General features: G+C 43.5%; 1 pseudogene across 1 annotated transcript; it reads left to right on the plus strand.

Moving 5' to 3' along the window:
• Positions 1–7,257: 7,257 nt before the first annotated feature.
• LOC307110416 (dynein light chain Tctex-type 1-like) lies at positions 7,258–7,590 on the plus strand (annotated as a pseudogene). Its single transcript has one exon. The product of its transcript is annotated as a dynein light chain Tctex-type 1-like (transcript).
• The last annotated feature ends 16,440 nt before the right edge of the window (positions 7,591–24,030 follow it).

A 24,030-nucleotide genomic window follows, 5' to 3' on the forward strand; every position in this document is an offset into this window, starting at 1 on the left:
TGCTCCCGCAGGAGAAGTACTGCTCAGCCAGAAGCCCTGAGCCGGGCTCATGGCTGGCAAGTGCAGCCACAGTGGCAGGAGCCTCTCCTGCCTCCACGGCAGCACTAAGGAAGTCCGACTGCTGGCTTAGCCCACTCCTCACATCCTCACATCAGACATTCCCCAAGGGCTCCCGGACTGTGAGAGGGCGCAGGCCGGGCTGAGGGACCCCTCCCCGCCCCCCGCCCCCAGTGCATGAATTTCATGCATGGGCCTCTAGTAAAGAGATAAGCAACATAATGGGAGAAAATATTTGCAATCTGACAAAGAACTGGTATTTGAAATACACAAAGAATTCTGACAACTCAATAAAAAGAAGGAAAATCACAAAATTAAATTGTGGACAAAATACCTGAATAGACACTCACAAAAGAATATAAATAACTGGTCAATACACACATAAGGAAAAAATACATCAAATCACAAGTAATCAGAGAAACCCAAATTAAAACCAGTTGTAGTCAGTTTTCAGAGGCTGTCGTGACAGATGGAAGCTGGGGCACCAGTACTTGGCAAAGAGAGCAGTGAATGCTCACTGACCAGTTTTTTGTGTGATTCTGACAAGACTTCTAGTCATGTGACCTCCAGGTCCAGCTCTCCAGCACACACCTTCCATCCCAGCAATTCTGTAACTACCCAGTATCTTTTCAGAAAATTCCTTTTCTACTTAAATCAGCCAAAGTCAGGGTTGGGGGGCAGTGGGTAAGGGATATTAAACTAAAAACACTGCTGATTCAAACAGCTGTTTTCTGCAAATTATTTATGTAAGAAGAATAAAGAAATGTAAAAAGCATCAATTTTAGTTTTCCATTAAAATCAAGAAAATAAGGAGACCATTATGTAAATACAAGTTGAGAGTATAGGTGTCAAATGCAGTAAAAAGACGGGTGAACAAAATACAGGCAAAGACAAAGATATGCTTGCCAAGATAAGAAAAACCTAAAGATGAAATAAAGCCACCAAGATCTACATTAGAAGCTGAAAATATAATAGTAGACACTGTAGAAAATCAAATTTATGTCATGAAAAACAAACTTGAAAAGTTCTTTAAGAATTCAAAGAAAAAATGGCAGGGGAGGTGGGGGGGTGGGGGAGTAGAGAACAACCAAAGGACTTGTATGCATGCATATTAGCATAACCAATGGACACAGACACTGGGGCGGTGGGGGCTTGCCTGGGGTGGGAATGGTTGGGGGGGGTCAATTGGGGAAAAAGGAGACATATGTAAAACTTAAGACAATAAAAAAAAAGATACAACTGACATACAAAAAAAGAATTCAAAGAAGAGAAGAGCCGAAACCGGTTTGGCTCAGTGGATAGAGCATCGGCCTGCGGACTCAAGGGTCCCAGGTTCGATTCCGGTCAAGGGCATGTACCTTGGTTGCGGGCACATCCCCAGTGGGGGGTGTGCAAGAGGCAGCTGATCGATGTTTCTAACTCTCTATCCCTCTCTCTTCCTCTCTGTAAAAAATCAATAAAATATATTTTAAAAAAAGAAGAAGAAGAGAAGATGTATAGATATGGAGAGTTGGGAACAGAAATCAAATGTGCAGGTAATGGATATTCCTAAAAATTAGACCAAAACAAATAGAACAGAAGCAAAAATCAAAGATATAAGGAAAAAACTTTGCACCATTGAAGAATAATTTATATATAATGAACAAAAAAAGTTACTATCAGTCAACACTAATAAAAAAAGACCAACAGCCAGAAAAGAACAATTGTCAAACAGACAATAGAGTGTGTGATGTTAATGAAGTCTTAGCCAATAGCTCCTACTACCCTCTGCAGGCCAGGGCTCATGAGGGTGCTGAAGTAATCTGCTGCCATCTCCTGTATTCAGGATGCTGGAACTCTCTGCCACTGATCGGTCCAGGGATCTGGACTTAAACCCTCTCCATCACACACAGGCCAAGGGTCTTCCTACCAGTTTCTAGTTAATAGTTGACACTACGACTGTTTCCTCTTTACATCTGTGACCTGGCTTATGGATTACTTGTGTTGTTCTTTCTTTATCCCCAATAAAATCAAGCCCAAGATCCTCATCCTAACAATTTTGCCACTATTTGTTCAACCAGTGATGCTCCAACCTTAGATTCCACTGCTTTCCTTCGGATTATATTTGTCTACCAAGTTTTTGGAACCAAGTTACATCTAACTCATCTTTGTTGTCACCTTTTGTACTTAGTAAGTCCTCATGAAATTTGTGTTGAATTAAAGTTTTTAAGTAATTGTCCATTATAATCAGACTAATTTTTTTCACCATTGCCCTCACTTATTTCTGCCTCTGAATCTATCCTTGTACTATTCCTCCCATCTGGCCTACCTCTTTGGCCTTTCCTTCCCGTTTACGTCTTTGCCAGCCCTTCAGGTTGCAGATAATTCTGTGTCCCTCCATTACTTCTCTTTAACTAATTTGGCCTCTGCTTTGCCCACTTTCCTAAGACTCTAATATATTGTCACACACTATCTTACAGTGTCCCCTACTAACATCAAGTCACCTGAGTCTGAACCAGCATCAATAAGTGGGAAGTCTCCAGAATTTAATATAAGAGAGAGACCTAGCATTACAAACCAACATTATTACTACCTTCTAGGAGACCACAGTCAAGATATTTATGCTCTTTGAGCCTCTGTTTGCCATCTGTAAAATGGCGATTATAGCTCAAGAGGACTGTGCGTAGATTTTAAAAATACATAGTAAAAAGAAGGCAAAAAATAATTTGGATCATTATTATCATTATTCAATCTTTTCTCCCCCAAAGAGTGCATAGTTTCTTTATACCATGGCACTCCTCTATATCGTCCAAAGCATCTCACCCAATATTTCCCACACAGCACACTGACATGGAAGTCAGAAGACAGGTCTTATTATATAACCTGCAGCAAGTCACTTGCCCTATCTGAGTCTCCCTGATGTTTAAACAAGAGTCATATTACCATATCTCCCCTACTTATGTTACACCATTGTTAGAGGCAACAAACAGGTGACGATGCACAAATACTTCATAATCTATAGAGCACTTGTAACCTGTAAAATGTGACTGTTAGCTTTAGTTATCCTCAAATGCCCTCAATATAAATGTATTGACCTGGATTACCCTTACTCAACCTTCTTTCAAATTTTGCTTAGCCCATTTTACCCCACTCATCTTCCCATGAGGCACACAGAAAAGCTCCCTCCCTGAACTACTAGTATACCCATCATCAGACGCTGGCTTCCTTCTCTCTTATGGGTTCCATGGTTCACACATTGACTGCATCCTCCTCTGTACTTTGGTTACTAGGAGCCCAGATCCAGACATAGGTGACGATGCACAAATACTTCATAACCTAAAGAGCACTTGTAACCTGTGAAATGTGACTGTTAGCTTTAGTTATTCTCAAATGCCTCCAAAGCAGAGCTACCCAGCTAACTGGAAGTTGATGCAAGACTGAGGCCATTCGAGACCAGAAGAACCACTCAGCTCAGCCTAGCCCTGGCTGCTAATCCACAGAATCATAATATAAACAAATGTTTGTTGTTTTAAATCATTATATTTTGAAAAAGCAGCAAAAGTTAACTGACACAGTGGCTGAGAACATTCACAGGGCTAGAAAATAATAATTCAGCCACAGGGAAATAAATATTCGAGAGTTGTGAATACTACACATATGAAATATAATCAGAATCTTTTTAGGACCATCATCTTAGAATTCATGACTCCATCACACATAGGAGCAAATCAAAGCCACTTACTCCCATGAAAAATGTAGTTCAATGAAGGAAGCGAAGACAATCACTACCACCAACCAATATACTTCCAGTGCTAGCTGAGTGCAAGAGGTCAACCACGACCTTCAGCACCCTCTAGGGTTCCCATTCCCCAGACCCTTCCAAACTTCTGCGCAACTGCAGACTTCTGTGAAGTCCTGCCTTCACAAGTCACAAAGCTTAGACTTCAGACATGCCCAATAACAGGCAGAAACCTACTGCTAAAGGACCAGAAACACCAACGCTGCCTACATTTAGTAAGGCCTAGAGATGAGAGACAGAAACAGAACAGAGGCATAACAGTGCAAAGAGAACAGCCCTTGGACCCAGACCCCAATCCCAGCTTCATCCCTTATAAGGTTTCTTACTGGGCTTAGCGTTAGGAGACGTGGGCTCTCTTCTGGAGTTTCCACTTATTTGCTGGACCTCATTTTCATTGCTTGGAAAAATTAGGAGATTTTTTGCAGTCTTGAAAGTTTATAATTTTGAAACTAGACATATTTTGTTGGTGGTGGTGTTGTTGTTGTTGTTGAGCAAGTTACTTAAACTGTCTGACCTTCAGTATCCTAACCTTTAAGATGGGTTTAGTAAAACCTACCCCAAAGTGTTGACCTGCGTGTAAAGCACAGCACTGACATATAGCAGACACTTAATAAACAGCAAACAATTGGGAAAATGTTTGACTGCTGTTCAGACCATATTTTTTCTGCTAGAACCCTGACAGCTTATTATTGAGAATTCTTGAACTTTCTACCACTCTAATGAGTCCTTTTTATTGAGACCACCTAGAATTCAGGGATCTTATCTTTTTTTCTATCATATTTAAACCACAGAACTTTTTTTTTTAAAAAAAAAGCATAGAATGAATAAAAACAGCATACCTTAGTATACTTCTAACCTCAAATTATTAATTTTCAAGAACAAAGCTCCTCATTGTGCAAATGAAGAAAATGAAGCTCAGTGAATAAATGGGAACTCCAGAAGTGAACCCAGGTTTCCGAGCCCCAAGTCCACTTCTCTTTCCACAACTCAGAATCTATACCTATCTGCTAGAGGAAACATTCCCAAGTCATTTCTCATCCATCCTTTTGGCCAGAGATCCAGATTAGCTTTTGTCACTGCCATATCATCAGGCCAGCTTCACTCAAGACCCACTTATTGTCTGCAAATGTTGCTATAATTAAATCCAAGTGGCCGCTGTGAGTTATCATCACGTACCCTCTCCAGCCATCAGTCACATTTCCAGGGCTGCAGTCCTTTCTGAAGAGGTCACTCACTCACTCTTCTCTGTCCCCTTGGCCATCCCCGCAGGGTTTTGCTTTCCATTTCTTGGGCGAGGAACTTTCAAGCCGAACTCATTTTCAGGCAATGGGCCAACCTTCACATTTATCCCAGTGACCTGACAACAGCCAGAAAATCTCTCTCATCACTGCAGAGCTGGAGGGGGTGGGGGGCCGCGAGGGGAGGAACTCTGAAGCAGTGTCTCTGATAGCAGCAGACCGGGGCTGTTTTTAATAGAGTATAGAACTGCCATCATCATCCTATCATACCACCATCAGAATCAGAATCAGAAACCCCTTGCGTTTAGTGATCACTTTACCATACTTCTCTCTGGATGTGTACAATAATCCGCCCAGCTAGGGTATAGAAAACTGTAGAATCTTGAGCTGGATGGGGTCATCAGAATCATCTGGTCCAAACACCTCACCTTGCAAATGAGGAATCTGAGACCCCATGAGAGAAAGTGACTAGCCCACAATCACTGAGTGAGTGAAGGATAGAATGCATCTGGACTCAGGTCTCCCATCTGAATCTCAGTCCAAGAATCATCTCACCGTTTTTGCTCTTAGGATCCCAGGGGACTGGTAAGTACCTGGAATGGAGCATGTCTTGAGGCTGTCCTCTGAGAAACCACCTCGCCAGCACTACTAATCAGCATGACTCACTTGGGGCTGACCCGGCTTCCCTGTTCCAGGGATGAGCACATGGCCCAGACCTGGGGAAGGAGAACACACCCTCTTCTGGCCATAGTTCTGGTGAAAGGATCATTATATGACCTAAACAAGGCTGAGGAGAATCACCCCCAGGATTTTTGCTAGAGCTGTTAGAAAAATAACCGGCTGGGTGTTCTCGGGGATGGTACATTGTAAGGACAATAAAAGCCTTGAGTTGCTCGAGGCCACCTTTGCCACGAGTTCAAAAACGACTTCCTTAGGATGAATCCAACAGAGTAACATCATTTGAGCACCTGAATTCAACCATGTCTGAATTGTGTGCATCAATAAATTTTACCTTCTTTTTTAAGTTCATCTGAGTTGTGTTGTCATTTGTAACCAACTTTTCTCTATCAGTTGCAATCATGAATGAAACATTAAGACTCCCTTGGTACAAGACAGCTTTCAACATCATCACTGACAACATGAGCACCCCTGCCCCTCTCACTCACACACCTATACCCAATAGACCCCTAAATGGAATTGCTCCCTGAGTCTTCCATAATATGAATCACATTAATAATAAATTATGATTGGGCACTACTTTTTGCATTATCTCTGACTATAGGGCCATTCAATTCTTTAAAATCCCCATCAGGAAAAAAATATATAAATGAAACAAGAAGGCTTTTAGGACTCTGGTCTACCGAATGAAGAAGTGAGAAAGTAAGCATCCAGTCCATCAACCCATCGCTTTGGTACACACCCACCTCCCAACCAAAAGGCAGTATTAATGATGTGCCTTCCGACAGGTCAGCCCATTTAAAACAAAGCCTGCTGAAAGTCACAACAGCATGTTTTATAAAGATCTGCTCTAAAGAAAATAAGATATTATTAAAACCACCTCAGCAGTCACATCAGCTTGGCCCTTTTCAAGAGAACTATCTTCTAGGTCAAGCGTGTCAAACTCAAAGGCTAACACGGGCCAAATAAACAAGGTTTAAGTTTATGTGGGCCACAAAAAAACAAAAGCTTCAATTTTCATAGAAACTTAGGTTTATTTCGATAGAGACATGCTGAATACAAAGGGCTGAAATAAATGAGTAATCATTAACATAAAATAATAGAACATCTTAATAAAAATTAATATTTTTCCTTGAACATTAACTTACCAGACACTGCATAACTGCACAAATTAATAAGCATAATGCAAATAAACCTATTTTTCTTATTCTCCAAAAGCGAAATATTTCCTGTTGCGCACACCAAACAAGTCAGTACGAGACTAATGATGTAACAGCAATCAGCTGCTAAAATATTCATTTCTAGTATTGGTGGAGAGAAATGGTGCGCCTGCGCATAAGGCGAGTAAGGGAAATAAATGCAACACAATTATAGTAATCAGCCATTAGCCAATATTGTAGCTCATTATTAATAATTATGTATAACACGATATTGTAAAAATTAAGGTACAAAATTTTTATTAAAACATGTCTTACAGAGGGCGGTGGAGGCGATGTGCCGGGTAAGATGGAAGACTACCAGAGTGTGGGAGAGACTACTTTTGTTTGTTGACGAAGTGAGCAACATTGTGAAAGAGGCTATAGAAAGTGCCATCGGTGGCAAGGCCTGTCAGCACAGCAAAGTCAATCAGTGGACCACAAATGTGGTAGAACAAACTTTAAACCAAGCCGGGAAAACTGTTCAAATACATTGTGACCTGCATAATTATGCAGAAGAACGGAGCAGGACTACACATGGCGAGTTCTTGCTTCTGGGACAGCTCTACTGACGGGAGCTGCACCGTGATGGGAGAACAAGACCACGTACTACATCGTCAGCGCCATTGGACTGTCCATCTGACTGACCTCCTCATCCCCCGGGCTCTTTCTCCTCTGTCTCAACTTTTCTCTCCGACCTTCTAACCACCAGCCCTGGATTCAGTGAACAGCTTTTCCACTCTGTTTTCTGTGGCGCTCTCAACATGCAGAGAAAAACCAAAATGACTGCACTGTTCTGTGATCAGCACACCTTCAGTCACATGGATCCTTCTTGGGCGGTCGGAACATGGACTGCCGCGTGTCTGCACTCTGAATATCTCTGTTCAAAGGTGCTAAACACTCAACCTGCCTGTGTGAACCTTTCTCTACTCTCTGAAATCATTCAAACACACTCATTTTTTCCATACTTTGTACTTTTGTTAGAATAAATTATTCCAACTTAAAAAAAAAACATTTCTTACATACCGTTATATTGTCTGGGCCTCAAAAATATGCTTGTTCTAGGTGCTGGAAAAGATTCTCAGAGAAGTTAATATAGATGCTTTAAGAATCACTAAATGTTTATTTACCGTATGCTGTGGTATGGAAGGTGAAATTGCAACCAGACAAAATAATAATTATATTAGAATTGCTTTTCAACTCAGAATTCTGTATTTAAAAGACAAAGCACCCAGTGCCAGCATTCCATTTTGTAATGAGAGACTTACTAATAGTTGTGATTTATGCACACTAAGAAATCAGAAGCTTGGCCAGCAAAGCAAGTCGTCCTTCCTATGAAAAACATACCCGTTTCTCTGAGTACAGTGTGGTATCAAATGCTATAAGCCCATGGATTATTTTTGGGGTTTTGCATCAGAGCCAAATTATGCTAGATGGATAGGACAGATGGACGGACAGACAGATAGATACTGCTTCTTACTTCATTTCAGACCCAGATGATGCTCCCCCTTTTGCCATCACCTCTATGAGAAAACTGGGGATGCGATGGCTTCTAGAACAAAATATATATCCCTCACTTAGGTCAAATAGTATCCTTAGCCTCAAAATGCATTGCACACAAGCGAGCAGATGAATTTTACTATTAGGACACAAATACATGTTGGAGCAAAGTCAAGGGTTAAAGAAGGGAATACACAAATAGTCCAGGGGTCTGAGCATATGTTTTAGGCGAAATCTGCTCTGCTCAAATTCAGTCATGGAACTTCCATTCACTCTTTAAAAATATATTAAGTTCCCACTGCTGGGCTGAGTACACAGTGTGAACAAGACAGGCACGTTCCCTGTTGTCCTCATGACGATTACAGTCTAAAGGAGAACGCGGATAATAAATAAGTGAACATGCATGAGCATGGTCCCAATTGTCTGTTACTGCAAAACAAGCTACTGCAAAGCGTGATGGCTCAAAACATCAACCACTGTCTTGTATCTCACAATACTGAGGGTCAGGAATTCAGGAATTCAGCTAGGCAGTTCTGTTCCACGTGGTGTCAACAGAGGTCACACAACAGTATCCAACACGCAGATACAGTGTAGTCTGCAGGGTCCAAAGCAGCTCACCAACATGTCATGTGCCTTGGCAGGGACTCTCTGGCATGGCAGTGCCAGGGTTATCAGGTTTCCTGCTTAGTGGCTGAGGGCACCCAGAATACTCCAAGAAACAGGAAACAGAAGCCACCAGTGTATTATTAAGGTCTGAGCCTGGAAGCTCTCACGTTATAATTTCTGCCACGTTCTATTGGCCTAGAAGTCAGAGAGCCTGCCCAGATTCAATGGGAGGACACATGAATCCCACCTCTTCCCCGTGGAATAAGAATTTGCAGCTGTATTTAATCTACCACAAATATATAATTCACAATTATGAAAACACTGTGAAGGAGCCTGGCTGGTGTGACTCAGTGGTTGAGTGTCGACCTATGAACCAGAAGGTCACAGTTCAATTCCCCATCAGGGCACATGCCTGGGTTGTGGGCTCAATCCCCAGTAGGGGGCATGCATGAGGCAGCCCATCAATGATTCTCTCATCATTGATGTTTCTCTCTCTCCCTCCCTCTTCCTTCTTCTCTGAAATCAATAAAAATATATTTTTTTTTAAACTGGGAAGGATAAGAACAGGGGGCCAGGAGGGGGAGTAGGGGGAAATCTAATTTAGATAGGGTGAGCTGGCAGCCGTGGACTCTCTCTGGCCCTAAAGGATAAGTAGTTATAAGCCTTAGAGTGTAGCCCATCTTCACTATGAACACATCCCATCTTCAAAATTATCTTTCTCCAAAAGAGAAACCTGTCTTGCCCTGGCCAGTTTGGCTCAGTGGGTAGAGCACAGGCCTGCAGACTGAAGGGTCCTGGGTTTGATTCCGGTCAAGGGCACATGCCTCAGTTGCAGGCTTTTTCCCTGGCTCTGGTTGGGGTGCTGCAGGAGGCAACCAATCGATGTGTCTCTCTCTCTCTGTCCCTTCCCCTCCCTTTCACTTGCTCTAAAAAAATCAATGGAAAAAAATATCCTCAGGTGAGGATTAACAAAGAGAAAAAGAAACCTGTCTTTATTAGTGGAAAAGCATCTCCATAGGTGTTTTATATTTTTCTAACTCCTTGGAAGACAGGCATATGCTTCAAAATGACTGAATTCGCCCTGCTGGTGTTTCCCAGTAGTTAGAACATCGGCCTGCACACTGAAGGGTCACGGGTTCAATTCCCGGCCGAATCAAATGCAACATCTGTAATAGTACAAAAAAATAATAAGCAAAAGCAATCAAGTAGAAAACTTTGTTACTAAATAGGAAAGTGACTGGGTTGCAGGTTCATCCCCTCCTAGACTAATCGGGGGTGTTTGGGAGGTAACCAATCCCAATCAATGTGTCTCTCTCATATCTCTCTCTCTCTCTCTCTCTCTCTCTCTCTCTCTCTCTCTCTCTCCCCTCCCTCCCTCCCTCCCTCCCTCCCTCCCTTCCTCTTTCCCTCCTTTTCACTTTTTCAAAAAAGCAATAGAAAAAATATCCTCCGGTGAAGATTTAAAAAAAACAACTGAATTCCTTCTATTCTCTGAGGAATGAAATAAATTACATCCCTGAGAGTTTATTTAATGATATGGAACAGCAAATTTCACTCTAAAGTCAAATGCAACATCTGTAATAGTACAAAAAAATAATAAGCAATCAAGTAGAAAACTTTGTTACTAAATAGGAATGTTTGGAAGGAACATTTGTCATCATACACAGAACACGATGCTTCAAAACTGCCATCATTTGCATTCACTTTCTGTAATGAGAGTAAATATTTTAACTTAGAATTTCTAGGTATATATGTCTATCATAAAAATTATATAGCTGGTACATGTGAGTGGGCATCTGTATATAAACTTCTAACTATGAAGAGGTGTAATGCAATCCCTCTGTGCACTCAGCTTTCGCTCACACAATAAGCATCTACTTTGTGCCAGGCCTTTCGTTACACTCTCATCACAGAAAAATTCTGCAAGTAACAGAATTCCTTCCGTGACTGAGTCTGTCCTCCTCCCCTTCACACAGTGCCACCGCCCTAGTTCAAGACTGCTTCGGCCTCCCCTGGACTATGACAGCAACTTTCCTCTAGTGCCGTGGTCGGCAAACTGCGGCTGGCGAGCCACATGCGGCTCTTTGGCCCCTTGAGTGTGGCTCTTCCACAAAATACCGCGGCCTGGGCGAGTCTATTTTGAAGAAGTGGCGTTAGAAGAAGTTTAAGTTTAAAAAATTTGGCTCTCAAAAGAAATTTCAATCGTTGTACTGTTGATATTTGGCTCTGGTGACTAATGAGTTTGACGACCACTGCTCTAGTGTGTTCTCTCTAGAACGTTCACAAATGGCCCCCCAGAGGGACTGTTCTACAGTCGTCACCGCAGGATAACGTCTGACCTCCAGAGTCCAATACGCGAGGCCCTCCGCAGTCTGGTTAGAACCGACCTCTCCGGCCTCTTTTTCTACTTCCCCGGACAGTCCGCAGGTCCGATGCTTCAGTACTTTGGCCCACGCTAGTCACCCCAAGTTTTTGCAGGCTTATCCTTCGAGCCTCATCTCCAGATCTGCCTCCTCTCGGGAACTCTCTTTCCCCTGTTCCCACAGGCTCCTGCTCTCAGCTCTGTCCTAGCTTATTAACGTGTCCACTAACTTTTCTGCCCCTGACCCCCACACTCAGCCCGGTCTCTTCAAGGGCTGGGGCTGGGGCTTCCTCGCCTTTGCAGTTCCAGTGACCAGCAGGGCCTGGCCCAGGGTCGCCATTCCATAAACACTGGCCCCGGATAACCTTCTAGAAGGTTGATCTGCTGGCTTGAGAAAATGTTCCTTTTCTGTAAACACCCAAAAGCATGATGCCCATTGGGATATAGAAATATATGTTTTCAAACATGTTTTCCTTTTTATTTTCCCCTATTAAGCAGAGGATTCTTCTCTACAGTCATCTCTTTGTCTCTGTATCGATATCTGATGCCATTGGCCTAACTTTATTTCTGAAGCTACAAAGCTCGGTTGCTGGGATTCCAGCTGCTTGACCTACCACCACCTTTTGCTTTTCAAACAGTCCCTGAAAATGGCTCCTTCTGCCAAGGTTGGGGTTCCCTGAAACTGACCAATGAGATGAGAGAGGAGTAAGGATCACAGAGTAGGCACTCGGCAGTTTCACTTCCTAAAGCTGGGACTGTGAGCAGGTGGCTTAATCTCTGTACCCGCCGTTTCCCTCCCGGAAAACAGTAACTGCCTCACGGCATTCAGCGAAGAAATGACTGTAGAGCATTCAGCACAGCAAACTGCACCCGCCTTGCTCTCTTCATCTATCCCCAGAGGACACGGCAGGAGGAAGCAGGTGCCCAGGAGCAGGAGGCACAGGACGGAAAGGCCATTGCCCCACCCTGCCAACCCCCCCAGACCCCGTCCAGACCGGCCCACGTGCCGGAACATACTTTCTCTGGCCCTTTCTCTGGCTTCTCCTGGCCTTTGCAGACCAGGGTTCCTGGTGAGCAACTCGGGATCCCGAGGAGATGAGAAGAAGAAGCCGTGGACACTGTATACTATTAAGTACTGCTTTCCCGGTGTGTGTTCAGGCAGGTTGAAATGTTACAGAAGACTAACCATCACCTAAGGTTTTCCCCAACACATAAACATGCGTGTAGAGCATGCATAGATTTCCATATGAAATCTTTGCCCTGTGATTTTGTTGGCTTCTTTGCTGGGAGAGCCAAATTCATATAAAAGAGAAGATAATCACTGTAATTTCTGGCCTACCAACCTTCACTGGAGAACCACCCTTACACCTTATGGAGAAAAATATGCTTTCCCAAAGACATGTAATTTGGAGGCTATCATAAGGGTTTGTTTCAGCTTCCGTTAGATATCAATTTATTGCTCAGTGTTCCTAAATAAAAGCAGAGAATGTATGGACAACTTCTTGGGAAGTATATGGTGCGATATGGAGGTGCACCCAGAAAACCACACTTACATACGTGCTGTACTTCTGAGCATTCCGATGACAAAGATGAACAATACTCCACTGCTGATAACCAGAGAACTTGCTATTCTAAGAGAAGGTGGCGGTATAAGATGTTTCCATGGCTAAATCTCTCCTCTCACAGTGACTGTCATTTAAATTCCTGCCTAGCAAAGGGATTTTTATGGAAGGTTAATGCCTCCTTTAACATTTATCCTGGATGGTGGAGCTTTTCGCATAATTTTCTGGGCTTTTTTCCTGTCGTGTTATAGAACCTTATCTTCCCTCTAATAGATTTCCATAGAAAGGCAGTCGTTATTTCTCAGTTCAAGTCCTGTTTTAATGCAATTTCAAATCTCTAGTAAACGGAGGCTTGGAGTTAAGCCAGGAGAAAAAAAAAAAAAAACGAGGTGGCCCAAAGGCAAGGGTGGCCCTGCCTGAGACTGTGCTATGGAAGGTGACAGGGGACACAGCCCTGTGGCCAGTGGAGGCTGCCTAAGGCTGCAAGGAAGAGCATAAATCAGGCCAGTGGACCCGGTGAAGGGGTCTTCAGCTAGAGGAAGCCTTTTCAAATACTCCCCATTTGCACTTGAGTTTATTTGCTTTTCCATCATTTTCCTAATTCCCCTTCAGTATTTTGACATTTACTAGAGACCTTGGCAATTCCATAAATCATTTCCTTCCCAGATACCTACTCCACCTTCTTCCTCCCTATCCATCATCGAGTCAACAACATGGATAATGACCGTGGCAGACTGTATTTTCCAAAAATGGCCACAGTGATGTATCTGGGCCCACTTGCCCATCAAGAGGTAGAATCTATTTTACCTCCCTGACACTGGACAGGCCTTGGTGACCACCTTGTTGAATAAAATGCATGAAGCGTAAGATACTAGACAAGGCAATAATAAGCAATTTCACGCTTGGCTGGTTCTAGCCTTTAGAACCCAGCCACTACGCTGTGAGTACCCCGAAACAGGTCCAGGTAGAGAGATGACGTGGAGAGGCCATGTGGAGAGGTCTGAGGCAACCAGTTGACAGCCAACCTCAAACGGCAGATCTGTAAGCAAGTCTCCAGATCTTTCCAGCCCCCAGCCTTCAAGTCTTCCAACTGAGACCGTACACAGCACAAAGCTGACATAAGCCAACTTCACTCTGCCCTGTCTGAATTCCTGACCCTCGGAACCATGAGCATAAGGGGTTGTTTTATGCCATTTGCCATAAGGGGTTGTTTTATGTAATTTGTTTCATTTTGGAGTAATCTGTTTCCCAGTGGCAGTGACCAGAGTATGGATGCACTATAACCTTTATAATATCCTTTGTAAAGAATTACAAATGTGTGCTACAAAGACCTCTCCTTCTCTAGCACAGGATCCTCAGGTATACTCCAACTGGTCCCCTGAGCCAATTCTTAGCCGTCAACTACCCAAGGGCAGCAGTGAGGCACTGGACTTTGGAGACCCCACACCTGGGTCCTTCCTTGCAGCCTTAGCTAAGTTACTCGACCTCTCTGAGTTTCACTATTTCATCTATAAAACAGGGAGAATAACATCTACCTGAGGAAACAAGGCATATGAAGTTCCTCTTGATAACCGTATTGCACAAATTGGGAATTCTTCCCAGTACACAACCCCTCCAGGAAGTCCCTACTAGTGCAGATTGACATGCTCTCTGCCCCTCCATATCATTCCTTTATCTTCCAGGACTATGCCAATGGAACATTTCAGATGAGCCACTGCCTAGGGATACCTATTCCCCATCATGTCCTCATGCACCTGGGTTACAGATCCCCACGCAGTCTTTGTATCTATAAATCCACATAGGAGCAGCAGAACCTCCTGGGAAAAACAGAAATAAAACTCTGACTCTCTTGGCCCCTACATATGGATGTTCGAGAATTAAAAATATTTTTCTCTGAGAGATTAGGGTGATAGCAAAGTAGGAAAATACAAGAGCCCCATGAAAGGAAATTCATTGTAAAGGAAGTGAAGTCTGAATTAGTAAACCAGACCCAATGCTAGGTGAAAGGGAATAATTTTAGGCATAACGTGTAGTAAATTGAACCCCTCACAGACCCAGCCAAGGTGGAGCCAGAAGAATTTCTCAGGAAAAAATAGTCACATGTGGGTATCAAGACCTATATTCCTGGAGAATTATGCTACTTAGAGCTCAGGTAGTTTTGTTCTAGAACTGTGCTGCCCGACATAGTAGCCACTAGAAACATGTGGCTACTGAGCACTTAAGATGGGCTAGTCCAATTTGCGATGTGCTGCTAAGCATAAAATTTACATCAGATATCAGGTCTTGATCTGGAAAAAAATCATGTAAATTATTTCATTATTTTTACATAGATTACATGTTGACATAATATTTTAGATATACTGGGTTAAATCACACATTATTGAAATGAATTTTTATCTATTTCTTATATGCTTTTTAATGTGTCTGCTAGAAAATTTAAAATTGTGTATGTGGCTCCCACTCTATTTCTATTGGACAGTGCCACACTAAAAGTTCCCTAAGGGCCCTAGCTGGTTTGGCTCAATGGATAGAGTGTCTGCCTATGGACTGAAGGGTCCCAGGTTCAATTCTAGTCAAGGGCGCATGCCTGGGTTGCAGGCTCAATCCCTGGTGTGTGTGTGGGGGGGGGGGGGGGGGCAGGAGGCAGCCGGTCAATGATTATCTCTCATCATTGGTGTTTCTTTCTCTCCCTCACCCTTCCTCTCTGAAATCAATAAAAATATATTTAAAATAAATAAATAAGTAAAAGCTCCTAAGGAAGAAAGAGCCTCAGAAGACCAGGTTGGCTTTAGGAAATCCTCGATACATGTTTTCAATGAAATAACAAGCCAGTCCCGGGATTCCTGGGGCCCACAGAGAACCACATCACACAGGCCTGCAGAGAAGGGGAAGTGCCTAGGCTCCAGCCGCTCTCAGCCACAGGCGGCCTGTCTCATCTACAGGCGGCTGCCTCCACTAGCCACGTGGCGCTAGAGGCATCGGGGCACGGACGGGGCAGCCTGGAGCTCACTGGTTGAAGAACTCTACCTCAAGGAACACCTGGTTTCTGCTCTCCCTTCCCAGACGAAGACAGAGGTAAGCATCAAGGAGAACCAGTGATTCATGAGCCTGGGGACTCCCAGAATATTGGGGAAAGGGAAACCTCAGAAAGAGCAAGAATTCCAGCAACTAGACTAAACCCGGTTCCAGCCCATGGTAGCCTGGGTGTTAAAAGCCACAGAGCTTTATTATAGTCCTAGACTCTCGGGGCCCCATTCTGCTTACATTTATGTTTCCCTCCTACTTCCATATGGTTCTGCTACACATTTGATGTATATGTTGAATCATCATTCAACCCACTAAACCCTAAACATTATAGTCCACATCTTAACAGATAACAAAACTGAGGCTTTGAGATGTAAAGTTGTTCAAATTCTAACAAATGACGGAATCTGAATTAAAATTCAAATCTGTCTCATCTCAAATCTCATAGTCTTTAGTTTTCAGGAACCAAAGAATTATAACCAATAAAACAAAGGTGATGCCCTAACTGGTTTGGCTCAGTGGATAGAGCGTCGGCCTGCGGACTGAAAGGTCCCAAGTTCGATTCCAGTCAAGGGCATGTACCTTGGTTGCGGGCACATCCCCAGTAGGGGTTGTGCAGGAGACAGCTAATCGATGTTTCTAACTCTCTATCCCTCTCCCTTCCTCTCTGTAAAAAATCAATAAAATATTTTTTTTAATTTACTTACATTGATTAAATACCCCTTAAATTTGAGTGTATATATATTACTTTACAAAGATTATATCATGCTAAAATAGAAACATCGTAAATAGAAAGCTAGGAATGGGTTCCCGCTTTAAATAAGGAACTCTTTGACCCTCAGTTTTACCTCCTATAAAAATGATACCTGCATTCAAGGACAACACGAGAGGGATGGGTTCACTTCTCCTGGTTCTGAGCCTGCCGGCCTTGTTTCCTTACTAGATTCTATGACCCTTGGATAGAGGGTCTTATCGAGCTACATAGTTATTCAAAAGTCATGCAGCAGACAGTTTTGTCTTACATAGTTTAGTCTTTACTGCGAAGGCAGCAGACATCGCTTTTAAGCTGGGCCTAAGATAATCAGATTTGCATTTTAGAAGGATCCCTGTGGGGTACGCGCACACACACTTGTGGAAGTGTAAACTGATACACTCCTTCCCAAAAGCAATTTGGCAAAGTGTACCAAGAGCTCTAAAATGTTTGACACAGTGATATCACTTCTGTGACTACTCTGAGGAAACAATCCTAAAACCAGAAAAAGCTTGATGCACAAAGCATCCACTGTGTCATTGTTCATCAAGGCAGAAACATGGCAATGACCTCACTACCCAACAACAGGGGAAGGGTCCCTCAAGGTTTGGTACATCCACTGGGTGGCACGTTACTCAGCCATCTAAATTATACTCATGATAAGTTACCAATCCCATCCAAGAATGATAATTTACTAATGTTAATATCAGCAACACAGTTTGTGGTAGGTTATAAAAATGGCCACAGATTCTTCCACCTACAACCATGCCCTTACAGTATGCTGCTGCAGGTCCTCTTGTCCAAGGGTGGAATCTATTTCTTCACCCCTTGAGTGCAAAGCAAATCTGTGACTTACTTTGGCCAATGAAATGTTAGTAAATGAGATGCAACCAGAAGCTTGAAAAACACTTAGGCACTGGCACATGCCACTGGCTGTGCTTGGAAGCCTTCCATCGCCATGTGAAGAGGCGCGGGTATAACCTGCCCAATGATGTGAAATACAGGGACCCAATCCCTTTTGCAGCCCCACCTGTCAGCCAGCCAATCCCAGAAGCAGAGCCGTCTCCCTGAGTGGCAACAAAAGCACAGATGATGACTGAGGCCAGCCAAGACCAGCAAAAGAACCATCCAGCTGAGCTCAGCCCAAATCACTTCTCCAGAGAATTATGAACTAAATCAATGCTTGTTGTTTTAAGATCTAAAGTGTGAGGCCATTTGTTACACATCAGAAGTTCACTGATACAACACTGATAAATTCTGATGCTAGGTGTTGGGTTCCTGTTGTGGGGAGGGGAAGTTCATTATAGTATTATCTCTGCTTTTGTGTATTTCTTATACTTTCCATAAAAAAAAATGTTCAGTACACATATGCATTTGGGCTAAAGGAAAAATAAATGTTAACTAAAGTATTTGAATGTAAAAACACACCTGCATACAGTTTGATCACAACTATACAAAAGAAATTTTCCATAGAAAAATACTAGAGGAAAAAATAATACCATTGGTTGCCTCTGGGTACTGAGACTATGGATTTTACTTTAACTTGTCTGTATTTTTCTTTGTTGTTTTTTAACTTTTTTAATTGACTTTTAGAGAAACGAAGGGGGGGGGAGGGAGAGAGAGAAACATCGATGTCACAGAGAAACATCAATTGGTTGCCTCCCACATTTGCCCCAACAAGGGATCAAACCTACAACCTGGGTATGTGCACTGACCAGGAATCAAACCGGCCACCTTTTGATATACAGGACAATGCTCCAACCAACAGAGCCACACCGGCCAGGGCAACTTGTATGTATTTTTCCAAATATCTAAAATAAGTTTGATTTACCTTATTCTGAAAATAAATATTTATAATTTTATTTATCTTATCTCATTTACACCCAATAAATTTTTTTCCATAGAATATGTAAAGAATTGGTAGAAGGGGTAAGAAGCTAAAGGCAGAGAAACAAATTCAGAGGAAATTATAATAATCTAGGAAAAAGGTAATAAGGGTCCAAAATTGAGGCAACAACAATAGAGAAGAAAAGGAGGAACTAGATGGGGGTGGGGTAGTAGTTGAGAGAGAATCCATAATGTTAGTCATTACCTTGTATGGGAAGGACATTTAACCTGGGACCATGGATGTGTTTCTGTGGGGCCCATTAACCCAACTTAAAAATGCACTCAAATTTGGATTAAATTGTGTAAATGCATCACTCAAGATAGAAAAGCCACAGGTTTCATCCGATTCTCAACTGATGGATGTGATCCCAAAAGCTAAAGACTCATTAAGCTTTGTCTCCCTGTAGAGAGGGAAGAATTCAGTGTGGTCTTTCAACCCTATTCCAATATGACGAGTCTTTACACAACCTCAATAGGACACTAAGTGGTCAGACCACAGTCTGGGACGTTGGTCTCTAAAGCAATGTCAACACTTCTGAGCCACCACTCCTCACGTGCACTTGCTTAGTGCCCCTTAGGAGCTGGTTCCTCGCTGGGTTCCACTCTGGAGTAAGTCAAATCCTTGCTTGCTTCAGGGTGTCAGAGCCTCACTGGGAATTCTGACCTCCAGGAGGCACATGCAAAACTAGTTTTTCCAAATATTTGGCTCAGAGACAGAGCCCAGCACAGCCTGGTCCCTGCTCACCTCCAACCTTCACTCTCTCCCTCCTCCTTGACCCCCTTCATCCCGGCCTACTCCCCTTCAACTAATGAGCTTATCCTTCAGATATTAACCTTAATCACTACTTCCCATGCAAAGGAAACCCTCCTGATAAGATGCTCTCGGAGCACTTGGCACGACTGAAATGTTAGATTTCTTTTTGCGATTATCAGACTAACATCTGCCTCTTCCACCAATAATTGTAATAAAAGCTAACATTGTTGAATGTTCACTATGTGCCAGGCACTACAGGAATCCCTTGACATTTACTTTATTAGCACAACAATCCCATGAGGAAAACGAGGCACAGAAGAGAAACAACTGGACTGCGATTCCCATAGGAAGCAGGGCTGGGATCTACATCCAGGCGGCCTGCAGCTGGAACAGACTGGCCTGAAGCTCCATGCCTGCTCTCACTGACTGCATCCCCGTGCCCGGCCTCGGGTCTAGTGCTAAAAGGGAACCCAGTATTGTCAACTAGGTTGATTGTCTAGCCTTGAGCTGCTTTGGCACATGGAATCCAGACTTGGGGACAACCTTACAAATCACTTCCACCAAACCCCACAGAGGAGCAACGGGAGACCCAGAGAGGGAATGTGGTTTTCCTGAAGTCACACAGAACCAAGACTTGAAACTGGATCTCCCAACACAGCTCAGCACTCTTTCCACTTCATTAAATGAACATTTTACATTAAATAAAATATAAAATACTTACTATTTTTAAGCCAATAAAGAGGTATTACATTCCCTTTCCCTGCCCTAACTTTACTGCAGAATCCGAAGAGAAAGAAGATGGGTGCGTAAGGAAAGAAAACTACTTCTTCAGTAATTTGCATTTCAAGAGAAACACAAGGATTATAGAAAATTGCTATTCTATAACATCAATTGCTCCTTAAAAAATGATTTTCCTTTTTTTTTTCTATTTACTAGTGGTAAGCATTTTTTTAAATAAAATAAACACGATTTAATAAGTCTCTGTCTTAAAATTACAATTATTTCAATGTGGTCACCTGTCATCAATTTCCATGTTTAGTTCAATGACAACGGAACTGGCACTGACCTTGGTTTATGCAGAGTTGCTCCATAACAGGGGTCTCTGTGGGCTTTCAGTGAGCACCTGGCCATCAGAAAGACTCTCATTGTGGCTGGGGAGGCACTTCAAATGCCACTTTAGTTTGAATAAAGGAAGTTTGGGAATTGTCACAAGGATAGGTGGGCATTGAATTGTTTCTGGAGCCTCATTTCTGTTCTCGTAAAGATCCGAGTTGTAAGACAAGTAGAGTTGTTTTTAATTCCTCAAATAATTGGATTGCAACCTGAATGATAGGAAGACGCTGACCCAGCTATCTAACCAAATTATCAACTAGCTGCTTTATATCGGGGAAGATCTTCCACTAAAGATGAAATTAAAGGTTCTTACACTCCAGATCTAGAGCTGTGTGTCTCTGGAATGTTTCAGTAAATCTTCCCACAATGGCTTTAGAATGTTTTTCTTTCCCTCTGGATTCACAGTTTCATTTTAGCTGAGGGGAGAAGACCTAAAAATATGGTTCCTATCAGGCCTGAATATCGGCTCGCTCTCTAGCCAACTTCTGACCATAGAGATACTTTTTTTAAACTCTTTTCAACTATCTGGTCACAGCCCAAACAGGAAATACGCTTGTTAGTACTGAACAACCCCATGAACACAAGAGGGATCCCCAAAGAGGGATCCCCAAAAGATACTACCCTCCCAAGGTCCAGAGCCACACCCACAGACAACCACAAGACAGACACAACTCCCCTCAGCACTGGCAAGGGTCACTGGGTCCCTTGTTGCAAATGAGTACAACCCACATTTCTGTCCAGCTGTATTTTGGGGGCTCCAACCTGACAGTTGCAAAACCAAGTTCTCAGGACACAAAATGAGACAAACAAGAGGCAAACGCTATCCCTGGGAGAAAAAGGATCAATAACCATTGTCTTTTCCGGCCAATCTGAATTTCAAAACAGGGGGACGACGTGAAATTTTACCTTCCTCTCTCGACCAGGCACCACAGAAAGAGACTTCGGTGAGCTGACTTCAGTAAGAACTGTCATCCTTTGCCAGCTCCTGCCAGTTTCCCCAGGGTGCTGTCTGTCGGCTCCGGAGCGAGTGGGGTGTGCCAATGGGTCTCCTCCTGGTAACCAGAAACTGTAGAGGAAGAAAAACAACTTTACCTCTGAGACCCTTTATAGTGAGACCCCTTTTTCTCTAGGGTACTTCTTAAGTGGATAAGCCTGTCCAGGTTAGAAGTTTCCCACTGTGGCCTCAAGATTACCTTTGGTGAGGTTTATCAACTAGTTCAGCCTTAAAACAATATTTTATTCACCCAAGGCCTCACACTGGTCTCAGTCCAGTTTAAATCGGACCAGGTTCAACCCCTACTCAGACCCCTGTCTAAGTCAGGCCAAGCCTGGTTCTTACGTTGCACCCAGTCCCACTCTGGCCGGTTGCAGACCCAGTCTGAAAAAGAGACGCTCAAAGGCTGAAAGCTCATGATGCAAAAGCTGCAGGGAGCTAGGGTCCGAGAAGGCCTTAGCCATGACCTTCAGAGGCCACAAGACAGCAGAGAGCTCCGGGGGCTCACAGGTACCTTCACGCGGCTGCTCACTGCTGCTGTGGCCTGGGGGATGGGTTGGGGGATCTCCTTTGGTTTCCTGTCCTGATATCAGAACTTTCTTAAAAAATGAGGTATATTAAAAACGTTAAGAGTTTATTTGAGCACAAATCAATTCCGTTCAAGCAGCACCAAACTGGAAGTGGTCTGAAGCGTTCCACTCACAGGACCTCAGGGGGAGACTCTTACAGAGAAGCCATGGACACACATTTGGCAAATTATGGATTAGCCACAGCTGAAAGCCTAGTTGCCTGCTTGTGATTGGTTGTCCTTCCTGTCTTCTTTTTGTAACCTTGCGGCATCTACAGGCTTAGATTTGGGTTTGCTTACATAGGCGTGGACCAGCATTAAGACCATGTGGGTCTCATGGCCTCCTTGTGTAATTAATTTAACGTTGTTAAGGAAGCATGCTTATTTCTGCTTACAGAGGAGGATACTGAAGCCCAAAGAGGTAGAGTGACTTGCCCAAGGTCACACAGTAAGCCCCAGGTTGCCTGATTCGAAGTCAGGAAATACTCCATGACAAATACACCACCACAGTGTCAACAACATGATGGCCTTTCCCAAGCTAGGAGGCCAATGCAGGGGGACACGGTGACATGCGGGCGAGCTACAGAGAATCCAGGTCAGAGGCTGAATTGGATCTAAGAGCAGCCACCTCCCGCAGGGCCTCCCAGGACCACCATGAACACTGTGCAAGAAGGCTTCCCTCCTTTATTCTGGCCTGGCCTTTCCCACCAGCAGTGACACTGGAGCTCAACCCTGGCTTATTTTAATGCTCAGGATTTTTTGAACGCCTTCTTCCTGAAAATGAGCTGTAGGAAAAAGTTCACCACGTGCTCTTTAGAAAGCCTGCACCCAGAATAGATGTCTGCATGCTTAGGTGTCACCAACAAAAGCCTGCTGTCTCCTAGTAAAAAAAAAAAAAAAGCAAAAATTATAAGGCTTCTACAAAATGTCTGGTAATGAAAGACACAGGTTTTGAGAAGAGCGTTGGTCGGCAAACTGCAGCTCATGAGCCACATGCGGCTCTTTGGCCCCTTGAGTGTGGCTCTTCCACAAAATACCACGGCCTGGGCAAGTCTATTTTGAAGAAGTGGCGTTAGAAGAAGTTTAAGTTTAAAAAACGTGGCTCTCAAGAGAAATTTCTATCGTTGTACTGTTGATATTTGGCTCTGGTGACTAAGGAGTCTGCCGACCACTGGTCTAGAGGAATTCACCAAACTAGAACAAACTGAGACATGTTTGGCCTGGAACAGGAAGGAAGGGAAGCTGGGACACTGGTCACAGGACAGGAAAGCCACCTCAAATATCTGAAGGGCTGCCATGCCGAAGAGGGGCAAAACATACTCCACGTGTCTTCCAAGGACCGGGCTGCCAGTGACGGGACAAACTGGGCAGGACAGTGCAGGGATTAAGAACACAGGCTCTTAAATCCTTTGTCTGCAACAGATACAGCCTCAGTTTCCCCATGTGGTGGAAATAACAGCACCAATCCCATAAGGCTGTTGTGAGCATTAATCAGATCTTGAATCGTAAGGGCTTATCGCAAGGCGTGACACAGTAAGTCCTCCACATAATGTCCTCTGTCATCCTTGCCATTTGGAGGAAGTAAGTTCTTTGTCCTGAAAGGTATTCAAGCTGCAGCTGATGATCACTGAGCCATGGGACTGTGTCGGGAAAGAGATTCTCCCATTAGACAAAGGGTCGGATTAGGTGACCTTAAGTTGCCTTCCATTCTTGGCTTTCAAAGTCTTTGTTGCATTGAAACTGAGGTTAATGTGAAGTCCTCTGTGGGGCTATCCCCTTGCGGGCCCCGGCTTTGGGCGGTTTGTGTTTCCACCTTTGTACGTGCAAATCCTTGCTGTGGAGCAGAGTCTGGAGAGCTGCACAGTCCAGAAAGCAAAGCTTCTTTTGCTCGGCAGCTGCATTCCAGGGATTCCCAAGATTCCAGTCCCTTTCCTCCTCACATTGCAAACATTAGGTTCTCCT

Source organism: Cnephaeus nilssonii (assembly GCF_951640355.1).
Source record: "Cnephaeus nilssonii genome assembly, chromosome: 14".
NCBI classification, from domain to species: domain Eukaryota; kingdom Metazoa; phylum Chordata; class Mammalia; order Chiroptera; family Vespertilionidae; genus Cnephaeus; species Cnephaeus nilssonii.